Consider the following 19027-nt stretch of genomic DNA (forward strand, 5'->3'; position numbering starts at 1 on the left):
TGCTTTGATTGATCACAGTGTCTGTTACCATCACCATGAAGCTGGTTTGTAGGCTAACAGTAAGAGCAGTATTCATGTTGCTGCTTCTTCTGCAGGTTCTCCTGGGTTCTGAAAGATGTAGAAGAGGTATGTCCTGTAGTAGGTAGCTGGCTATCTTTTTGTCTTCACAATGGATCTTGTCTTTCCTCCATTTTCTCTGCCATCTATAAAACAAAACAGATTCTCCAACCAAGGGTCAGGGCAGCTTGAGTTAAGGGAGGTATGCAAAATTATTTGACAGAGTTTTGGTGTGCAAGCCCACTCCTCTCCAGAGAGCAGTGGGGGCTTCTTTCGGAAGCCTGAGTTTCCTGGCCATAGGATTGTGACTTGATTTTCAGTGCCTGGTAGGAGTTCTCTCCCACTGTTCTGTGTTGGGCCTCACGTCCAATCAGAAAAAAACTGGTTCCTCAACTAGGCTGTGTGGCACTACTGCACCAGTGTGTACATCTTGTCCCGCTGATTGATTTCATAATCTGTAGGTTCCCCTGCTTATTTGTGCTGTTGGGGTCTATTGTACTGCAGCAACTACCACAGTGCTTTCCAGCAGCAGGAGGGGTAGCCAGGCGGGAGATTGTCTCCTTTTTGTTCCAACATGTTAATTCAATATCCTGTGACTGTACCCTGAGATGTCTTTAGCTATATAGAGTTTTACCTTTTAGTTATGGCAGATAATCAAGTGTTTTGACAATGGTCTACATTGTTTTGGGGATATCATGGGTCTCCCTAGCTAACAGCTCATTGTGGTGGGGGGATAACCCAATTCTGGGCCTGCGATTTACCTGTCAAAGTACATAATTTTAAGGTTAAGCTTTTCCACCTTCTGTCTGGACTCATTTGTGTTGTCTTAACTTTTGTGCAATTCCCTCTCCACGCTCCCTATTCCCTATACCTTCCAAGAACCTCCTATCCTGTCTATTCTGTCCTTCTCTATCCTGTCAAAGAATTCCTCCTCTTTTCTCTCCCACTTTCTTTCTCTCTTCTGTTCTCATTCTAGTTTTATGCCTATGTTCCTGATGCTTATTACCGTTTGTGCTCATCTCCAATTCACTCCAGTTAGGAACCACAAATGAGAGAGAGCATGAGGCCTTTGTCTTTCTGTGCCTGTGACCTTGCTTAGAATTAGTTTTTCCAACACCATCCACTTTTCTACAAGTTTCATTATTTCACTTTTCCTTAATACTGAGTAGAATTCATTGTGTATATATACCACATCTTCATTATACATTTATCAGTTGGTGAGCATCTGGACTGATTGCTATTCCTAGAAATTATGCATAGAGCAGCAACAAACATGGCTGTACAAATATCGCTGTCATAAAGAGTGGAGTTTTGGGACTGGAGATATGGTTTAGCAGTTAAAGCTCTTGCCTGAGAAGCCTAAGGACTCATGTTTGATCCCAAATTACCTATGCAAAATGGTACATGAATCTGGAGTTTGCTTGTGGCAGCTAGAAGTCCTGTTGCACCCATTCTCTCTCAAGTAAATAAATAAATAAATAAAATACTTTAAAAAGAAGGAGAGATCTATTGAAATATAAAAAAGATTGGAGTCTTTAAAGCATATGCCCAGGGATAGTTTAGCTGTACCAAATGATAGGTCTATTTTGGTTTGTTTCAGGTGTCTCCATGTTGTTTTACATAGTGGTTTTCCCAGTTTACACTCCCACCAGCAGTGGGTAAGGATTTCTCTTTTTTTTTTTTCCACAGCCTCGCCAGCAATTGTATTTTTATTTTGAAATTAGGGGCCTTATAATACCTCACAAGTATATTTAAACCAAGATGATAAAATATTTCTTGAATTTAAGCAATTTTATGATTTTCCCCTAGTTCTTTAATTTTAAGTATTATCATTTGCTACACTTAATTTTTATGGAAAATATAATCAAGAGAAATTTTTCAAATAATACCTACCATAATCCAAATAAAGTATGACTTTAATTGTTTATAAGTTCTGTTTGTTGTTTCTTTGGTTGTGGTTTGTTTTGACACAGGATCCTATTTTCTATATAGGTCTATTAAGTCTGGAATTCATGTACTCCAGGTGGGCCACTATCTCACCAATGATCCTCTTGGCTCAGTTTTCTAAGTTGTGGGATAATAGGTATAAGCCACCATGTGTGAATTTATTACACACACACACACACACACACACACACATAGAGAGAAAGAGAGAGAGAGAGAGAAGAGACAGACAGACAGAATTGGCACTGCAAATGGACTCCAAGTGCATGGGCCACTTTGTATATTTGTCTTTCCATGGATACTGGGGAATAAAGTTGGGTCCTTAGCTCTGAAGGCAAGTGACTTTACCCCTGAGCCATCTCTCCAGCCCTTCAGTTCTTAACATGAACATTTAAAATTTTTATTTTCATCTCAAAGTATTTCATCAAAGCCCCAATAGAAAATTGCTAGCATGTAGGATACATGTGCATGTAAGAGAGAGAGAGAAAGAGAGAGAAAGAGAGAGCTGGCTTATATATGAATGAATTATTAGAGAAGGCATGTATGCATTTCAAAACCAAAAATACACTGTTCAAGTTCCAAAATGTTCACTATATTTTATGAAATAATTAATTTATCTCATTTTTCCCATACAAAATCCCTTTAAGAAAGGGGTGTCAGTCATAAGTGCAAAAACTATATACATCAGTTTATTTTAAATAACATAGATCTTTATAAACATGTACCTATAAAATGCAGAATTTTCAATTATACTACCAGTATCACACAGATATAATTGGAATAATGCAGGAATTAGGACTCATTAATTAATTACAATATTTTGCTTTCAGAAAGACAATTCTGTTTTAAGAATAAAAATAAGTAATAAAAAGACATTACTGATATGTCTTATCATTTTTAAAATAAAGCTCACTTTTCTCCCCACAAGAAAAAAATTTCTTTTTCAGCAGTTCAAATTGCTGTGTTCAAAAATAACACTATTTAAGTGGTGGTCCTGAGTGGAAGTCACTTTTCTCCATAGGAAATTTTCTCTTCAGGACACAGGCTGATGGCAGAGTCAGTTGTTCAGACATTTTAGTGAAATGGATGTTGGTATCCCGTAGTTGTTGACAGGCAAGTGTCCTTTTTCTTTTTCTTTCTTTCTTTCTTTCTTTCTTTTTTTTTTTTTTTTTTTTTTTTTTTTTTGTAAATCTAGTCCTAAAATGCATTATAGTGCTCTGGTAAGAACTAATTGCATTTTTTTTTCATGTATTCAAACTTAGCTGTTTAAAAAACACAAAATATAATGAAGAAACATTAGTGGGCCTTCCAGAGCTGTGCATTTTATGAATGGCTTTTCCATGTGTAAAATATTATGCCTTCCAAACTAAATGACTTTGACAATTCTGTTGTTAAAACAATTGCTATATATATGTGAACTAATTTCCTAACTTTTGCTAGTCTTCCATTAATCAGTATGTCCATCTTTATGCCAAAACATTGTTTGCTTATTGTGATTATATACTGTTACCAAATCTTGATCTGGGGAGTCATTCAAATCTATTCCTTTCTGTTTTGATGTTTTCATTCTTCCAGATCCTAGGTCACTTGCTTTTTCATGTAAATAAGTGAATCAGTTTGCTAGTTCCTACTAAAAATAGTATTGCCATTTTGGTTGGAATTTAGTAACACCAATGAATTATCTTAGGGAGAATTGGTATCTTAAATATTGAGTCCTAGGGCAGGAGAAATGTGTTACTTTAGGCGCTGGCTTGCAAAGCCTGAGGTTCAATTCCCCAGTACCTATATAAAGCCAGATGCACAAGGTGACACATGTGCCTGGAATTTGTTTTCAGTGCTTAGAAGCCCTGGCACTCCTATCCTCCCTCTCAAATAAATAAAATATTTTAATAAAAATATTAAGTCCTGCTTATGCAGAACATGAATAAACTGAGAGAAAAACTTTTCATGATAATTTTGTCTGCTTCAAAAAATTTTAGCAATGTTTTTAGGTTTTATACTTATGAAGTTTAATATCTCCATATATATTAAATATTTTGATGCTTTACAAAATATTTGGCTTTTTAAAATTTAATTGTTTATTTATAATATATGCTACTAAATTTTTGTGAATTCTCCTTCTATACTAGCTAAAACCAAATTAGTTTTGGAAGTTTTTTCGTAAATTCCTTATGATAATCACATATTCTTAATTACTTTCTTCCATTTCACATTTATTTTCTTTTATCATGAATGTACTGGCTAGTATATTTTTAGCGTTTTTTTTTTTTTTCCTTTTGAGCCACAGTTTTGCCATGTAGCTTCCTAGAATGGCTGAAAATTCATAATCTCCTCGCCTCTGCCTCCAAACTCGTATGTAAATATCATTGTACTCAACTCTGCAAATTTTGACTTGTTTTTAAGTTTAGAAAGAGAACTTTTTTACCAGTAAGTTATAATCACCATTTTAAGGTTTTCTTAGCTGTTTCCCAAGACTTTCTTTTCCATGTCTAATCTGTGCTTTCTCATAATGAAGGAGATTTATATATTTATCCAATGGTATCTATAAATTTGAAGATGCAATCTTGAGTTTCTTCTTTTCCTAATCATTTCTATCTAACAGTACTTTTATTCACCAGATAGATATTTGATGATCAAATTATGATATGCTTTTTATATATTTCCAGATTTATTTGCTAAAATTTAAAATGTCTATCCATTTAGGTCATTTATATCTTCTAAGAAATGCATTAATTTTATTTAGTTTGTCAAATAAATTCTCATAATGATGTTCATAATTTTTCCTTAATCCAGAAAAGATTTATCCTTTAGTACTAACCTCAGTGATATTGTAATATATTTGTCATAGTAGTAGGGCTGTAAGACCATAAAGCTGAGTGATTTCTCTAAATCACCTGCTTATTATAGATCATGGCTTTTTCCCTTTGCTCTTTATTTATCACAATTGGTTTTCAACACTGTGTTAATCTCTTGGATTTCTTTGTTCCACTCTTGGTAGAATGTGCTTCCTTTGTTAAAATGCTCAGGATGCAATTAACCTCATGAGTCAGCAAACACTGATCATACACAAAACACAACCAACATCATTTTTCCAGTGCCTAAAAGTACGTAGTTATTACATTTTTCTGTGTTTAAAAAATACATAAAACATATAAATATAAAAGCATAAAATTCAAATTGAACTTTCCATCAACAACATTTTGTTTGTGGGTTATGCCCAGGCTAATTCACTTACACATTCTATAAAGTGTTTACTGAAAAAGTGCTGGTAATTTCAAGACTACACTGTGAAGCCAAGATTAATTACCAGCTTTGCCAAGCTGTTGGAAACTCCCATTTCTCTGATTATTGATTTACTTTTTCAAAGTTGGATGTGAAAAGCTATGAACTTTCCCTTTTGCCTTATATAATCTACATCATACAAAAATTTTAATACTATATTTTCATTTTCACTTATTTCAAAAGTTTCTATTTTGTTTCCTTGTTTGACATATGGGATGTTTACAAATGTCCTTCTTTCACTTCCCGTTTTTAAGGATTTTTCCGGATATCTTCCTATCATTAGTTTGTAATTTCTTTCTAAGAAAGTCAGAGACATAATTTCAATTCACTAATACATGATGAAGCCTTTCCTATGCCATATGCTATGGGGTATTTTTCAAAATATTCCATGAGTACTTGAAAATTATAAATTTTCTTTTATCTAGTGCTCTAATACATTTATTAATATTAGAGTCTATAATTTAATGTTTTATCTGTGTTCTCACTGATTATTTGTTTATTTTATTGATCACTGAGAAAGGGTTGTGGGAAAGTGCCCAAAATATTTGGTTTTGAGTATTTCACCATTAATTCTCACTATTTATTTGTTTATTTATTTATTTGTTTGTTTGAGAGAAAAGGGTAGAAAGAAAGAAAGAGAGCATGGACACACCAGGGCCTCTATCCACTGCAAATGAACTCCAGAGGCCTGTGCCACCTTGTACCTCTGGCTTACGTGGGTACTGGGGAACTGAAGCTGGGTCCTTAGGTTTTGCAAGAAAGAACCTTAATCGCTAAGCTGTCTCTCTAGCCCTAATTTTGGCAGGTTTTTTGGCTTTTGTATTGGGTAAATAATGTGAATGAATTTGATTAACTGTCCAGGCATCTTTTTTCATGGACATTTTTATTTCTAGCAATAACACTAACTTCCATTAGTACTTTCTATTATATTTTTGATACAGACCTCCCAGTTTCCTATGTCCTTTCATTTCCGGGTTTTTATTTTTCTATTATCTTACTTGTGTTTGATAATTTTTTGTACATGTAAATGTTTTTCTTATAAAAAAATCTTATAATCTTTGCCATTTATTTACTTGTTTATACTATGTGTGTTTAATATAAACTTGGCAATATGAAAGTTTATAGTAATAGTCTGATTTTATTCTATATATATCAATTTATTCTTTTTACCTCATCCTGACTTTTAAATAAAAATATTATCTTGGGAGAAATTATTTTTCCATATTGTCAATTAAATTATTGCTTTAATTTTGTTATGACATTTAGACTACATATGTATCTATGTGATAGGCTACCTGGATGTGATGTAAAGTTCACATACAGTCATGTTTCACTTAATGATAGGCTATGTTATAGAAGATACATTATTAGGTGATTCCATGATTGTGTGAACAAACAAACATAGCATAACCTCACACAACATAAAATGATTACAGTGTTAAACAACTTCTGTAGAGCAATGGTTATACATGCTTACCTTCACTAACTGAAACATCATTATGTACCTCATGGCTGTGCAATGTGATATGCCTTTGAAAATGAGGGTTTCTTCCCTGCTTTCCATTAGGCCTTTGTTCCCATACAATTTATTCCTACATATTACTCTGCCATCAGACCAGGAATACTGCTTTGATTTTCAGCATAAAATTCTTATTATCCTTTAAATAAATAACAAATTAGAAATGTAGAACAAACTTTCATTAATTTAAGTTGAACAAATTTTAATCATTTATTTATAATGTCCAGAATTTAGAATTCTTTTTAATAGAATCAAGATTCCATGTAGTATAAGCTTTTTATGACCAAATAATTTAGTATTTCTTTTAGTTTTATCCAGATAAAGATGCATTATTTTCTTTCCCTTTGTGGACTTGCTCTTAGTCTACTTTTATTTTAAGGAATATTTCCTAGTATGTAGGATTCTAGATTATAATGATTTCTTCTTTTGCTTCCATTACTTTAAAATATATTTAACTATCTTTTGGCTGTCATTATTTATGCTGAAAATTCCTTATTTTCCTTTCTGCTCACATAATATGTTTTGCTTTTCACTTGTATATAAATGTGACTTTCTGGTTTTTAAAATTATTTTGATTTAACTAGTAATATTTGTTTCCTGTTAGAAGTTTATTAGGCTTTTGTGATTATTTGATTATAGCTTTTTAAATATCACATATAAATATTTTCAGTCATTATTTTTCAGTACTTTTCTAGGCACTTCATTATTCTAGTATTCCAATTATGTATGTTTTATATTTTCAATTATTAATTAGATCAGGAAGCTAAGCTTAAGGTTTTCTTTTTATTTTTCACGTTTTTTTCATTTTAGGTTACATAGTATTGATGTGACCACTTGTCCAGCAGTTGTTCCAAAAATCACTGTGTTTATATTCTTTTTGGTCTTTTTACTTGCCTGGCTATTTGGAGCTTTTCCCCATGATTACACAGCCTAGCATCAGCAAACACTCAACAATTGTTAAATACATTTCTACAATACTCATTCAACATACTTCTCTCTCCTCCACAACTCTAGCTTACTTCTGGCTGACCCAGACTCCCCAAGACTTCCATCTTCACAGTAAGTTCATGCTCAGGTGGTTTTAATTCCCCTCCCTGCATCAGTGGTCTTGGTATTGTCTCTGGGAAATGAAATAAGGGAATTGTATGTGACATATGATTTATGTCCTACTTTTCAAAGCTCATAAACCTGTGATCTTTATTGTCCAATATCTAGAATTATCCCATCATATTATGTTTAATTTCTTGTTGGGTTTCATGGGAGAGCCTTTTCTTCTTTCTCCTCCATGTCTAATAGCAGAAATTTCTTATGGAAAGCTAGTACAAAAATTAATCTGAGAATATAAATTAAATACCTGTGTCATTGGGGGAAAAATCTATGTTATCATATTTCTCATTAAAAAAAGGAGGTGACTTCAGGTTTTTGGAAAATGGATTTTTTTAGTCATGCATTTAGATTTAATTGTTGGTTGTGATATGAAGGGTAATTAACTTTTTCACCTTCATTTTAGTTTAATTTTTTTAAAAATTTATTATTTTAAAGAGAGAGAAAGAAGCAGAGAGAGTGGGCATATCAGGGCCTGCAGCCATTGCAAGTGAACTCCAGATGCATGTGCCACCTTGTGCATCTGGCTTTCATGGGTACTGTGGAATTGAACCTGGATCCTTAGGCTTCACAGGCAAATGCCTTAACCACTAAGTCATCTCTCCAGGTCCCACCTTCATCTGCTTAAAATATAAATGTTAGGAATACCTACAAGCATTGCATCTTAACATATCATTACCTCCAGATTTCATGTATAAAAGTAAAGAGCAAATTTATCTAAATTGCTTTTGGTTAAATTTGTTTTCATTTCAAGGTAAGCCACTAAATTCATTTAAGAGGAATCTCATCTTCAAGTATAAATGAAAAAAAAAACAATAACTAAGTTGATGCTTGTCATGACTCTCCCTAGTCTTAGAGATTTGAAATACATTGATAGTGGTATGTGAAAGAGATCATAGGTAGAGAAATGTGATAACTTAGAAATGAATATAATTTTTATTTATTATTGTCATCATTATGTTTACAGACAAGGTCTCAAGATGTAGCTTAAGGTGGCCTCAAATTCTCTATGTAACCTAGGCTGACTTGTACCTTTTTAGTGTTGAGATTGTACATACGGGCACTTTACTTGACTGTGAGTATAATTCTTCAAGTAAGCCTTTCACTGTCTACTACTGGTCAATATTTTAATGGCAAGGACATAGTAGAAAGAAAAAAAAACACACTTCCAATTTCATAAGGTTTACTTTTAAAATTTAACATTTCCATAGTGTTTACTGTGTATTAAAAACATGTATAAATATATGTTTATTTGAACTTCCTAAAAATACAAAATAACTTTATAGTCCAAGAGGTTAATTTAGATCATAGTTTCGCAAGCCCAAAGGTATAGATCCTATGTCAGCTCCTTTATCTGGTGGCATTAACCCATCAAAGCAAATGTCAATGGTTGGTGTACATATGAGAAAGCAGTTATATCTCAAACTAGGAGGAAAGGAGAGAGACAGTGGGTGGAAAGAGAGATTGGCTTCCTAAAATCCTTGGTGAGGCAACAGTCTCAAATGACATAAGGGCATCCCAGCATACATATCCTCATGAAGCCTTGTATCAATGCACTATTATAGGCACTGAGTCTTAAGTCACAATGAAGACCATTAGAAACTCAAACAGCATGCAAACTGTAGCAAACCCTGCATGGCATAGAACATTATTATTTTCATGAATGCTGAGGAATAGAGAGCTATTGAATTTCCTATTAGTCCCAGAGTCAGAACTGTAATTAAAACCTGGGCTTAATATTTCAAAACACATATTCTTATATATGCTAGCACTGGGAGGTGGGTGAAATAATAGTCAACTAAAGAAATAAAAATTTGAGTATGCTTAATAATTATACTCTGTTAGTTACACCTAATATGGAGCTAAATAGAGTAAGGAAAGAAAATAATGGAAGTATGCCCTGTATTCCCTGTTGGGACTGTTCTATTAAAGATAATTATTACAGTGGTTACACTGAGTTAGTAGAATTTGAGCATGTGTGTGTGTTCTTAAATAGATAAAAGAACAAAATTTGATGTCAATATATAATCAGTATAGGATATTTGCCTCATTATACCTGATTAAATATTATGACTGCTAATTATCATTTATGTGACCTGAAAAATATCCAAAATAGTCAAGTAAATGTCAGTAATGGATAACATCAACAGCTAAAAGTGGGAGATGATGGCCTTATTCTCTTGTTTCTGCATGACTATTAATATACTCTATTGAGATCAGCAGTGATAGTAAATATGATGTGTTACTTGAGAATATGTAATAGCAATGACTACTTATATGCATTTAACAAAACTACTTATCCTCACAAGTATACAGAATGCCAATATTAGAAAAAAGTAACTCTAGTTCTAATAAATTTATTCAGCTTATTTACTTGAAAATATAACAATGTTCTACATTTTAATCTAGTTACGTATAAATCCTATAAGTATATATATGTATATATCCTTAACATGCTAATGCTGGTTGTTGCTTGAGCTGATATTTTAAAATCATGCTTTAATACTTGCCTAAAGTGATTATTTGAATTGCAATGCATTTTGAACAAAGAAACTATATCATTTCAAATTCACTTCCTCTTGCTTATGAGAAAGGTTTGTAATGAAGTTCACTTTGCAGTTGAGGAAAATGAACCGCTGTGAGATTGAACTATTTGTCCAAAGAGTCTGACTCACTATAGCAGAGCAGATATTGAAGCCATATTTGTCATTTCAGGGATTTTACTCTTGCCTACCATGCTCCACTGCTTTCATTTCCTTAAGGTTTGGATTTGAAAAGTCACCAATGAATTAAAGAATCAGAATTTAAGAATAAAATCTATAGCCAATACAGTTTTTAGTTTTTGTAGACTTAAGTATATGCTATTGGTGGAATTCAGAAGGAGAACTACACACTGTACTGTATTTCTCTTTAAGGAGTTTGGGGAAGGCATGTCACTGTGACTGAGTTTGGCTGACACATTCAAGGAAAAGGAGGGCATGACAGGAACAACTCTCAAGGGGTTGCAGTGTACCAAAGAGTGGGACAAGTGTCAGAAAGGTGGGGGGAAAAAAAAAACCTGAGCTGAGTGGATAAAAATAAAAAGGTCTTTCTATAGAGGATATGGTACTCATGCCAGACAAACAGATTCAAAATAAAGATGTGGTAGATAGTGGTTAATTAATGAAAACCAAAGATGAGGCAAAAATATGACTGGCATTGCCTTAATAACAGCTGCTTTTCAAAGTAAAAATATTGGGCAAAGGCATCTCAATAGTTGTAATCGACATTGAACAGATAGTTGCCATAGCTACTCCGTTGAATCATTTAACATGAAGAGAGTTTTCTTGTTAAATAATCAGAGCTTTGATTATAAATAATTGATTATATAAAATATATATTCTTTCAAACTGTGCTTGTAATGCAATTGCAAAATAATGTGCCTTGTTGATATGGTGCTTACATATGGTTTTCAGTATAGCATTTGAATGGACCTGAATGATTCTACAGAAAACATAATAAAAAGAAAACTAGTTACCATGTAAACCCTCCCAGTGTTAAAGTTGGAAGTGTGTTAGTGTCTAAATAATGCTTCATTAGAATCACTTAAGGTGTTAAAATGGAAACAAATGTGTAGCGTAGGAAAAGATACCATGTATAAGGTATGACTTAATTTATACTAAATGCCAGCAGTATAGAACAAGAGGGGAAAAACAGATTATTCATTTATATTGCATAAAATTTTGACAATTGCAGTAGTGTTCTATTGTTGCATAATGAAGCAATACAAATTCAACAGATTAAAGCAATACATGTTAATTCCATCAATTGTGATATGTCAAGATGAGGCTGTAATCCAGGTGTAGGCCATAAGAGACAAATTCCAAACCCCTGTGTTGCTGGCTGCAGCTATAACCCTGAAGCCTCTCCGTTATCCGATGTCCTGTGAACAGCAAGCACTATTTCCACCTTACAGCTGTGACCTGCATTTCTGTAACATGATCTCTCCATAGGCCCTCACAATAGGGCAGCTTATTTCTTCAAAATTAGAAAGATAGGGAGTCACTATGCTCTATTCAAATACATATACATGCTTATGTTTACTTACACAGTGATAAAAAAAGACACTGATACGGGTTTACATATCTATACATTTATATATGTGTACATACATGTATCTGTACCAAAATGTGTTTATAAATTTGAGAGTAGAAATTCATCATCTTTGTTAGATTTTATGCTTTCTACTTTAGACCATATCATAACTCATTCCCCACAAAAGAAGAGGTTATTTTGGTGTATGGACATAAAATTCGCTGCAATTTCTAAGTGTACAAGGGTTGTGTAGCAAGATTTTTCTTTTGAGAGATTCATTAGCAGGAATTGTCTCTCATTAGTATGATGGCTGTGTAATCCTGGTGTCTGAAGTCATCTACATCATGGAGAATCAGAAGAGCCAATGGGTGCAATTGTGGTTGTAGGCAGGAGAAATACTTCTCAATCTGCCAGGCAGGCAATTTTATCTTTTATCTGCCACTGAATCTTTTGTTGTTGTTGTATTAAAGGCTTCAGAAAGTTATATAAAGTCCACACAACACTGAGCGGTAGCCATATTTACGCAGCATGGCTGTTCATGTTAATTTCTTCCATGAAAGGACCCCTAAGACATGTGCAGAACAATGTCTGACTGAGCGGCTGAACACTGCACAGCTCTTGTAGCATGAACATCATATGAACAATTGCCAGACGAGAGATGCTTTTATCTTTGTGTATTAAAACTTTAAATGAAAACGCAGTAGCTACCAAAATATAAGCACAAAAATAGAAAAAAAAATGCATTTAAAACAATGAAAATGGGACTGGAGAGATGGTTTAGCATATAAGGCACTTGCCGACAAAGCCAAAGGACCAGGGTTCAATTCCCCAGGACTCATGTAAGCCAAATGCACAAGGTGGCACAAGCATGGGGAGTTCATTTGAAGTGGCTGAAGTCTCTGGCACTCCCATTCTTCCTCCCCGCCTCCCGTCTCTCTCTCTTTCTTGTGCACCCTCTCTCTGCTAGTTTCTCCCTCTCTCAATGAAAGAAAGAAAGAAAGAAAGAAAGAAAGAAAGAAAAATAGAAAGAAAGAAAGAAAGAAAGGAAGGAAGGAAGGAAGGAAGGAAGGAAGGAAGGAAGGAAGGAAGGAAGGGGGAAAGGAAGAAAGAAAAAAGAAAGAAAGAAAGAAAAAAAATGAGGACGGAGAGATGGCATAATCGTTAAGGTGTTTGCCTGTAAAGTCAAAGGACCCCAGGGCACATGTAAGCCAGGTGCACAAGGTGGGGCATGTGTCTCCAGTTTTATTGCAGTTGCTGAAGGCCCTGGTACTCCTATTCTCTCTCTCTCATAAATAAAATAAAGTTAAAATAATAAAAATGCTTTTAATTTTTTTGTTTTCTTAACATATATGTTTGTAGGATAATATGAATGGCCAAGAAGAATACACAGATGACAATACTAAAACAACCCCAATGTTGAATTGTACACTATTAGTCCAATTTTTTTGTGGTTGTGGTTGTTAAAAATGCCTTTCTACGGGATACAATATCCTATGCATAACATTTACATCTGCTTCAGAATAAGGCAACTTCTTTGGGAATCAGACATTTCCGGCATCTCTGGGAAGGGACTATGTGCTATTCATAGGTCTCTTGCATAAGAGAGATGAATCTTCTGAAAGTCATTTTGCAAAAATTTCTTTCAAATTCTCCTGAAATGAATGTAGCCTGTCTGGCAGTCACAAAGATGCCATCAACTCTAAGAATCGACACCGCCATGCTCTCCTAAAGGGATAAATGTAATGTTAAGCTATTTCTGTACTTATTACTTAATTTATTGATTTTTTTAATATAGTAATAGAACTCATTGGGATTTTGTTTGCCTAGATTTTTGTCATTCTTTGACTGTAAAAATAACATAAGTAAAATAGTTCATATAATAATAGTATGTATTCACTTTTCAAGTGTGACACATTGAAAACTCTCTGGATACCAAGGTTATAGACTCCAATGAGAAGCTTCCAGTAGCCTTCATCCAAAAGTGAGGCTACACCCATCAAAATCTTGCAAAATGAACAATGTTAATCCACATTAACCTATCCTGATTTCACTCTCCATTGAAGATTTTTTTTTTTTCCTCAGCAGTAAGAACCAAGGACCACCACAATCTACCAACAAGAAAAAATAGATACCTGACTCCCTGACAAGAGATGAGCCACCCCTCACACAGCAGCCCAGGCCCAGGGGGAACAGCAGAGGAACTGATGAGATGATCAAGTGCTGCTTCCACTGCAAGCCTGATAACCTGGGCCAGGGTGAAGCTGAGAGACACTGAGGATGTTCAGAACACACAAAAGCAGAAATCCAGAAGCTGTTGAGAGCCCAACACTAAAGTACAATTAAAGCACAAACCCACCATGACTCGGGGAATTCTGCAAAGATGGGACAGGAAGATTATAAGAGCCACAGGATGGGTGGGAATACCTATTTTCCTAATGACAGACTGCTCCTCTCACAACTCATAACCTACAACTCCATGGTGAATACCAGCAATCCTATAAGAACCACCCTCAAGAAGAGGGACATGATGGTGACAACACATAATGTGTCCCTATCAAGTTTTTGTATAATAAGAAAAAGAAAAGGGGAGGTAGAGTTCGAAGAATCCCAGGTCTTATGGGCCAGCTAGGCTGGAGTACACAGTGGGGAAGACGGAGAGACTCTACCTCAAACAAGACAGAAGTAAGAAGCCACATGCATGCTGTGGCATACACGCACCTACACTCACACTGAGACACACAAAAAATACGTGAGATCGAGCTTAACCTGCCCTGAAGAGTTTGGGTCCCTATAGGGCTGTGTCCTTTGGCTGTGCCTCTGAACATGAGATCTACAGCTACAAAAAAGGAAATCTGTTAGCCACTCGACAATTCTGGACTGTCTCAAGTGTGGTAGGATCTCAGCCATCATCCACGACCTTCAGGTGAGGATCAAGCCACCTTTTCCTGTGAATACCTGCACAGCAACACACTCCAATCTTCAGTTTAAGTGTAATTTTCTCAGAGGCCTGCTTCCATTTGACTTGAATAACTGATCATTAGTAATGAGGAAGAAACATTAAAAGCTATAGGCCTTATCCCTACCTCTATGTGACTCCTTTCTGTCCTTAGACAGGATGAGGGGATGTCCAACTTCAATGTTAAGCTACAGAAAAGATGTTCAATCTCATGTCCCTATACTTGCTCTTTTCAGAAGGGTCTAGGGGCTGCAGTGCAGGGTACCCCAGCTGTAAGCACTTCTTTGCCCAGGTTTCCAGAGATGGAGCTCACAAACCTTCTTGGTAAAATCCACAGAAGTCTTAAATCCTATGAGGGAATGAATATGGCATCGGGCTCTCAAAGAAGGAGCCTCAGTCTAGAAGCACCAATATTACCTGGAACTGGTTAGAAATGAAATCCTTTGTTCCCACCACAGAATGAGGCAGCCAAGCCCTCCAGAGAGCAAGTACAGCAAGTATGAGAGCCACCATATTAAAGAACCCACATATTAAGAGCCTTTTTGTCAATACCTTTAAGTCTAGATTCAGAAAAAGACTTCATGAGCATTCTAAGTGGAAACATCAGTTGTCACTTTCTGCTTTTGCTGATATTAGTTAATGCTCCCTGGCCTCTGGGAAGCATGAATGCTGTATGGGTATTCAATTACTTAATCTCCACAATATCTAGGAAAATACAATAAACTCATTCTATAGATGGGAAAACTGAGGTTCAGGCATTCAGTAACTTGCTGAAGGTCACACAGCTTGTATGTAGTTTAGTGAGATTTAAACCCAATTTTGCTCTAAAGCTGATACCTTTAATTCTTATTTTTAACTTTAACAGTTGGGATTCAAAATTATCTGTGACACATAAACATCACTGGCATGATAAAATTGATTCCACTCTGCTTACAAAAAAAAAAAAAAACTTTCAAATCAACATTCATGATTAATACTTCATTAAAACATTATAGTGCCCCAATCTGTATCAAATGGAATGAAAGTCACTGTGGCTTAGAAGAGTATTTATTTCATATATTTACCTCTAGGCTTATGATATTCATTTCAAGTAAGCTACATATCTGACTTTTTAGGAAAACAAGAATTTCTGTGTTTTACTACATATTCATGGGGCTATATTGATTTCCTTAAAGAATGGCTTGGTTAATTATTACAAAGTCACTGAAACCAATAGAAGTTAAGAGTGTCATGGTATCTGTAAATAATAGCACTCAGGAGGTTGATGCAGGAGGATCATGAGGTCTAGACAATCTTAGATTACATAATGAGTCATTGTCTTAACAAAAGTACTAGCAATGTAAAGTTATTACCTCACAGGTCTATATGCAAGAAAATCTAAGTCAAGGTACAAGCAGGATTGGTTTTCTGGGAATCTGTAAAGAGAATCCAACCCATGACCCTTTCTTGGCTTCTGTGTTTTGTGGACAATTGGTATAATTTGTCTGGTAAATTTCTGACTCAAATGTGTCCTCAAATGGATTTCTTCCTATCTTTCTGTATCTTTCCCCTTATGAACACTAGTCATTGAATTTAAGGTATACCAAAAATTCAGGAAGACCTACTCTCAATGTCTTCATTACATCGTGACATACTATTTTCTAAATATGTTTACAATTTATAGGCTCCAAAAGGAGAGCACTACCCAACTATAATATTATTCCAATAATTTAAATATTAAATTCTAAATATAAAGAATTATTAATTAGATTTTGTATATTAAACCAATCACTATGTGAGCATTTTTGTCTCAATTCTTTTATTACAATTTTGTTAACCAAATTTCATGTTATTATTTTAAATGCAATTAACAATAAAATAGCATTATTTATACATATTAGGATTAGAAATTTCAACATCAAGATACTAATATCCAAGAATTATGGGTAACATTATCTTTTGATTTATTTACTCTATCATTTCAATAAAAAGCATAAAATGTTGATGGATTGTCTTACTTCCTACTGAAAAGAGCACTAAAAAAGAATCTTATTCCTCACTTGATGATTATACTTCTTTCTTTTGGAATAGAAATATTAAGTGCTTTATAGTAAATCTAAACATACACTAAAAAAGCTGGTAACTTTAGGCCTTAATTTTCAAAAATTAAAGAGAAACAGAAACTATTATTTTAAAGTTGTTTCATAATCAAAAGAAACTGATTTCATATATGTTGTTAATTTTTAAGAATGGTTGTAAAGGAAAAAACACACAAAGGTATTTATAGAATTATGGCAACATGTTAAAGCTGATGAGTAAAATTGCAAGTGAAGTTTTCAATTTAAATTGAAAGTACTGTGTATCATTGTTTCATTCTCTTTGCTATGAGCAAGTACTTGACTAGAAGGAAATCACAGTAGGAAAGGGTTTATTTTGATTTAAAGTTCCAGAAAGTACAGTCCAACTATGGCAGCAAAGGTATGGCAGAATGAAGATTAGAACTGATCATACCATGTTTGCATCAGAAATAAGAGGGTCAGTAGGGTCAGGTGAAGGGTATGGCGGAGAAGAGAGAGTGTGATGTCATGAATAGTCAATATTGAAAACTAATGCTTTTTAGAGAGAGTTTGGGCATAAGTGCCCTGTGGTAGTGTATAATGCTATACTCAGAAACCATAAGTTATTACTGAAAAATACCATTGCCAAGAGTGGGAAATCCCCTAGTGAACTGTTACTCAAAGAGGTCCCTTATGTCTCCATAACAATGTAGGTCATTGCCAAAGGCTCCTGGCTTCTTATCAGAATCACCTGGAAACACCCTATTTCTGAAGATATCATATGTTTTAGGTATACATTTAAATTTAGAACATCTGTATTTGGGCTAGGGATATAGTTCAGTGGTTGAGTGCCTGTCTAGCATTCACAAGTCCCTGGGTTCAATCCCTAGCACTGCCAGTAACAACTACAACAAAACCAATACCAAAAAAGTTGAAATACCCATCTCTGAATGCTATTTAAAGCATTCCTATAAAATACACATATGCACATGCACACTTTTTGATAGTAAGAACAGTCAGGTCCATTTATCTCAATATCTGTTCATGTCAGTATTCCATTTGCCTAGGAAGTATTGTGTTAAAGCATTTTATAAAGCATCAACATCTTAATACTATAATGTTAACATTAAGATGGAACCTTTGTGGTTATCTTTAAAATGTGAATCTCTTTAAATAACTGAATGATTTTTTTCATCAAGTTACCAAGCTACACCAGGCTACAAATAGCAATAATTAGATAAATTTTGTTATATTATTTACTGGATTGGCTGTTGCTCTTTGCTGCTTACAATTAATTCTATTGATTTTAGGAAGCGTTATTTCTCAGCATTAAAAAAATATTGTGTTAGATATAATTTAGATAGTTTTGTTTGCTTATTGATATTATAATACTCTGAAAAAAATACTTTAGCTATTTGAGAAATGTGTATTATGTTTGTGGCCTGTATGAAGTAGGAGCCAGCCTCTGAGATGGCACGAGACCTGGGCTACCCAGTGCTTAGGCCATTCACCTGCAGTCTGGGCTTGTAACTTACTATTAATGGATAAAGTAGAGAAAAACTAATGGGAACTGACTTCCGTGATTGTTACAAAAAGACAATTTCTGTTTCCATTGCTCCTCTTGTTCAGATAATCGTCTGTGACTCTACGTGACCTTTCTTGTGTGGAGAATCAGATGACAAAGAATTGATGAGACCACTGGTCACCAATCAGCAAAGAACTTATCCACTCTCCTGTGGGAGACTGGATTCTGCCAACCACCATGTGAGTGAGCTCACATACAATTCTTTCCTCAGATGAGGCATGACATAAATATTGCCCAGCTATGTTTATGCATAAGGAATCTGAGATAATAAACTTGTGTTGTTTCAAGCCACTGGATTTTTGGATAATTTGTTATACAGCAATAGACAGTACACTATATAAGTATGCTAGTGAAAACTTCACAAAGTATGTATGTAGGACTATAGTATTTCCTTACCTGTCATTTTGTTTTTCACTGTGCAAATTGCTGGTGGTATTAAGTGAAAAAGTCCAGAGACAAGTAATTTAACT

At 34.5% G+C, this 19027-nt stretch overlaps 1 long non-coding RNA gene across 1 annotated transcript in view; it reads left to right on the top strand.

Annotated features, from left to right (window-relative positions):
• The window catches only part of LOC123458570, a 41634-nt gene extending 22948 nt beyond the window's left edge, over window positions 1-18686 (top strand). Inside the window, exons 2-3 of the long non-coding RNA XR_006635723.1 lie at window positions 7817-7861; window positions 18602-18686. This is a non-coding gene — a long non-coding RNA (uncharacterized LOC123458570). The remainder of the gene's footprint in view (window positions 1-7816; window positions 7862-18601) is intronic.
• Window positions 18687-19027: the final 341 nt, after the last annotated feature.

The sequence above is a fragment of the Jaculus jaculus genome, chromosome 2 (assembly GCF_020740685.1).
Source record: "Jaculus jaculus isolate mJacJac1 chromosome 2, mJacJac1.mat.Y.cur, whole genome shotgun sequence".
Lineage (NCBI taxonomy): Eukaryota > Metazoa > Chordata > Mammalia > Rodentia > Dipodidae > Jaculus > Jaculus jaculus.